The 5,272-nt window shown below is 41.9% G+C and overlaps 1 protein-coding gene and 1 long non-coding RNA gene across 4 annotated transcripts in view; one reads left to right on the top strand and one right to left on the bottom strand.

Annotated features, from left to right (window-relative positions):
- The window catches only part of mettl22 (methyltransferase like 22), a 45,333-nt gene that overhangs the window by 29,435 nt on the left and 10,626 nt on the right, over window positions 1-5,272 (bottom strand). The gene's annotated exons all lie outside the window — the stretch shown is intronic.
- On the top strand, window positions 3,962-5,207 carry LOC112138833. The gene is made up of 3 exons (XR_002917849.2): window positions 3,962-4,321; window positions 4,772-4,951; window positions 5,025-5,207. It is a non-coding gene; the product is annotated as an uncharacterized LOC112138833 (long non-coding RNA).

Genomic DNA, 5,272 nt, shown 5'->3' on the forward strand with positions numbered 1-5,272 from the left:
AGGACACGCTGGAGAGACTATGTTTCTCGGCTGGCCTGGGAACCCCTCGGGGTCCCCCCAGAGGAGCTGGAGGAAGTGGCCGGGGAGAAGGAAGTCTGGGCATCTTTGCTTAGATTGCTGCCCCCACGACCCGGTCCCTGATGAAGCGGAGGAAGATGGATGGATGGATGAATCCATTTTCTTTAAAAAGATGTTTGCGTTCCCAGAAAATGTGAAAGTTGTTGATGAAATTAATTCCTGTTTCACCACATGTCGTAGAAAGCCACCTGTTCAGTGCCAACAGCCTGCTGAATCGCTCTTCTCCTCCTCGAACAGTTGGAATGGGACCGCTGATAAAGACAGCTGCATTCATGGAGCTCACAGTTCTTATCAGTCCAGTGAAGTCTTGCTTTATAACTTCAGATTTTTGCTTGGACACATCATTTGACCCCGTGTGTAGAACAATGTTTTGTACTGACGGATACTTTGCCACAGTTTGCAGTATTCTCTCCTGCATGTCACTGACCATATTGTTTGGAAAGCACAGGACTTTAGTGTTCCTGCTGCAGAACCACTGAACATCTTTCACAGTGGAATCACCCACAATCAGAGTCTCAGGCCGAGCCTTCAGCTTTCTTTCTGGCCGTTTACCTTCTGATGGGTTACAGGTCCTCCTCGTGCTGCTTTCCAGTGGATGGTCGTCGGGTAATCCGGGGTCATCTGACAGTGGAGCAAATCTGTTTTGCAGGGTCACCGCTCCGTTCATGCTTGGCTTCTTTTCTTCTTTCCTCCGGTGTACGGGAGTAGATGAGGTCCTCTGTGTCGTAGGAAGAAAAGGCCAGTCAGCCTCAGAGGCTTCAGCTCTCTGCGGGGGGTCGGTCCTCCCTTGTCCTCCAATTCTCCAGCTGTTGGACTTATTCTTTGGCTTTGCTCCAAGATGGTTCCAGGGAGGATTATCTTTCGATTGTTTGTTATTGTCCACAGATGTTGTCTTTCTCTCTGTAGAATCTGTGCCATTTAGCTGCGTGTTAGCTCTCTCTTCTCTGCTGAGATCAGGTAGTGGCAAAGTTGTGTTGTTTCCATAGAGTCCATTTACCTCCACGTTCACTTCAATGTGGCGAACCTTAGTTTCCAGCGCTGTGATCTTCTCCAGAAGGTCTTGGTAATCCTTTGTGGAAAGGGAAGGCATCTTGCTGCTAGTTAGCCTTGTGTTAGCTGCTGCTCCGTATATCAGGCTTCAGCTGCGTGAAGGCCAAGTACACGTAGTGCTCAAGATAAAATGTTTTAAGAGGAATGCAGGAAAAAATCCTTTTGTTTAAAGTAAAAAAGAAAAATAAATCCGACCCGATGGTTTAAAAGTATTCAAAAGTTATTGCTGGTGCGATTAAAAAAAAGAAGAAAGGAAAATAATCGGCGAAAATTAAAAGCAGAAAGGGGAGCAAAGCAATGTGCGTCCGCACTCTAGCAAAGCAGGAGAAGAAAAAAGCCTGCGTTACTGAAACGCAGGCTCTGAGTTCACTCCAGGTTGAAGAGGGAAACTCCTGTAACGGTTTAAAGTCCCACCCAAGGTATATTGTTATCAATATTGTTACCAATTATTATGATGCAATTTCCTTTTATCAAGAATCAAAAAGCTTCTGTCGTTTTTAAGCAGTGTTCCAACAGAACAGCAGGAGTTCAGGAGAACTTTTAACACAGGAGTAACCCCACATTAAGACCCCAGCATTCCTTTGTTTACAATTTCAGCCCCTTACAAACTAACATTAGCGTAGCAAAAACCAGTGAGCAATATCAAAGTTATGCAGCCGTACAGATCACATCCAGATTCCAGCTCAGACCAGGAAAATGAAGATGTAAATGGATCTGTTTGTCTACCAAATCCATCATGATTTGAATAAAGAAATAATCAAAACAGTTTTAATCTTAAATTATTTTTTATGAGAAAAATCCTGTTAAAAACACTATTTTCACTGGAGTGAGTCCTACAGGTGCCCTAACTGCAAACTAAAAAAATGTTGATTGTTACATGATCGCATCAAACAGTATCCAAGAGGTCCAAAAGGAAGATTGTTGCGCTGCTGAGTATGATATTGAAGTAGTTCAGGTCCTGGAGCAGCACAGTTGTGAGCATAGACTGTAAAAATTAATGGACAAAGCGAGCACTGAGGTCCCCCATTGGAAATGCATTACTTCCTCTCCTCGCGAAAGTAGGCCGCCGCTTTCACCGTCAATTCCTGAAATGGATACCGCCATTTGCAAACAATCTTCAGCGATTGGTCTGAGTCATAGCTGAGTCATCGAATCTACAGGAAGTACTGTCGCCAATCAGGAGTGAGATTATTGCAACCGTCTGCCTCTTTCCACGCCTTTACCACGGGACCGCGGATGTAAACACAATCCGTGAACGAAAGATACACGGATTAAACACCTTCAATAACGGCGGCTCGGGAGAATGGCTTTTTAGGTTTCGTTTTGACCACGTGGTCAGAAATCCTCCGGCTCTTTTCTTAATGACGTTGTTCCCGGTTAAGGTTAGGATTACGGTTATGGTTAGGATTAGAAAAGCAAATTGTTCGTTTGCGGGGCTGTCTGTGATGCTCACGGCTCCACCAGGGGACGTGTCAAACGTGGAAAACACACGTTTAGGACCGCGCGTATTATATGCACGCAAAAACCGGGTTTGCCGTATATTATACGAGACTGGGCTGATTGTACAAATCACTGTTGAAGCCTTTGAGGAAGAACTATCTCAACGTTTGATTCTGTCAGCGGTCCTTTTGGATTTACTTACATGTATTCCTTTTTGTCGAGATAAAAAGAGCATTTGGGTGACGCTGCTGCAGACCGGCGCGTGTCCCCCTCGCGCCCGCGCCGCAACTCGTCTCTTTACATGCGGCCACGTTAGTCTGATCAGATGCACGTGAGAAGCGCGTTCAGCGGTATTTAAAATAAATAACCATCCTAACAAGTAAACAGCTGGATCTTCTTTCTGTTTGAAAATACCATCAGGTCCTTTAATGTTTCCCTGGCGCTCGGACGGCTGCGTCTAATTCAGGCTGAAGCTCTAAAGTTCGGCGAAAATAAATCTTTGGTTGGTGATTTTATGCGCATATATGCAACTTAGATTACATAAGCTACAATCAAAACAGTGAAATAAAGAAAAACAAACATTAAGCAAACAAAGTCCAAATCACATAACCTCAGAGTGAAATCTATTTCTACAGAGTAAATCCTCATCTAAAACTGCTGCATCGGTACATTCCATTGAAGAAAACAACAGTAGAACAATGATTGGTAGGTACATTGTTGAATTGTAAAGTAGGTGTTAAAGGTCTTTTGACGGAGCCATTGATGAAGTCTGCTCCCATTGGCTACCCGTCACCTGTCACTCAAACCCCCCAGACGGTCGACGTCAGACCCACAAACGCTTATTGAGCCATCTGATTGGTCAATTTATAACTCTAATAACTTGTGATAATGGAAAAAAATCTTTTAAAAAAAATTAGGATTAGAAAAAAGAAGTTAATCAGAAAGCAACAGAGGAAGAATGATTATTCTGACATATAAAATGACTGAGAAATAACTGTCTGTTTCTCAATGTAAGTCAATGGGACTTTGGCCTTTTTGCAACCCAGTGGTACTTCCTATATGGAACACGGAAGTAGGGGGGCTTGCTTCGTCCAGTTATTTTATATACAGTCTATGGTTGTGAGTCTCTGGTGACATGTGACAGAAACGAGTTGTTTTTCTGCAGAGCAGAGTTGTTTGCTGCAAACAGCATGTGCTCTAAGAAAACTAACAGCAGGGGATGTTTAGTTTACACATGAAGGATTTAAAGGTTTTTTTGTGCTCCTTTAAAGAATAAAAGCTTCCCAAATGTTGACTTCAAAGAAATCAGGGAGATTTACCTCGTCAAGAGTGCGCTAAAATAACGAGGATAGGTATATCTTAGTATATTTCATGTATGAGGCAGGAGTCAACGGCTGTGTCCAAATTCGGGTTCTGCATCCTCCTGAGGCCGTGGCCTTCGCGATCTCCAATGGCAGGGTGCTTCGTTAGCGGGTCGACCAGATGATAAGTTCAGTGAATTTGGACGGTCTAGCCTTGTTTTTTTTTTATAACTTTATTGAACGAACAAAACAACAAAAGCTGTTATAACTTTGCTAGCTAGTTTCCTGTAGCCTGGCTGGCCACCGTGAGTTGAACGTGTTGTGAATCATTTAGTTCGAAATAATTCTGAGTTTTTTTTATTTAACTTTTACTTTTGGAGGAGTTGGAGCAGATCCATCGCCACCACCGGCACTTGTTGGTATTTTTCCGGCGGAGACAAAACGATCTGCAGGTACTGTGTACAAACGCTTAAAAACATCTACGAGCTCTTTTACATATTAGCTTTAGCTAGTTTAATTGAAATATTTATTTAGCAACACTATTACAGGTTGTGAAATATACAAATACTGAATTTGTGGGTTTGTGGATTATTCAAGTTCTGTTTATTTCACAAGTTATTGCAGTAAATGTAACTTAGTATAAGTACCTACACTTTGAGAATAAAAAACATGTACCAAATAACTACAATGGGTTCTTATTTTATTAATCATACTACAATAGTGTTAAATTTTATCTTCAGACTTTTGTTGCAGAAATTATTATTTTATTTATTTATTTGAAAATTTGATTTGAAATCAGTAAAAGTAGTATTTGTAATGATGTTTTATAGTTTAATAACAAATTACTTAAAACCACATATTTTTAATATAAATGTATTTCTTATGTATTTCTTTATAACTAGACTAGACTCCTGTAATGCAGAATCAATCCAGGAGCTGTTTGTCCAACAGTGAAGACCCAAGACCAGACTTCATAGTGAAGAGGAACTCTCCTGGAGTCTTCCTGAACCTCCTTGATCAGGATCTGTGACATCCACATCCTCCTGCAGGTGTTGGAGCTGCATCACACCTCTGTACCTCATGTAAGTGAACACACTGAAGTTTTTCAATATTATTTGAAATATATTTATATAAATTTAAGCATATATATTGCAGGTTGTCACAGCGTGTGCCATCCTCCACAACATCTGCCTCTGTGTTGACGACACCGAGGCCCCAGAGGAAGATGTGGAGGTGACGAGGAGGAAGCTGGTTTGGAGGTCACCAGCGGTGCTCTCTGGCAAGACCAACTACCTGCTGAGGTTTCTGCCCTGGAGGAGGTACCACCTTGATTACTGGTAACAGATAATTAAATAAGAGATTTAAAAGAAAGTTTTTTCCCAAAGCCTGTACACACATTATCT

This window comes from Oryzias melastigma, unplaced genomic scaffold (genome assembly GCF_002922805.2).
Source record: "Oryzias melastigma strain HK-1 unplaced genomic scaffold, ASM292280v2 sc00250, whole genome shotgun sequence".
NCBI lineage: Eukaryota > Metazoa > Chordata > Actinopteri > Beloniformes > Adrianichthyidae > Oryzias > Oryzias melastigma.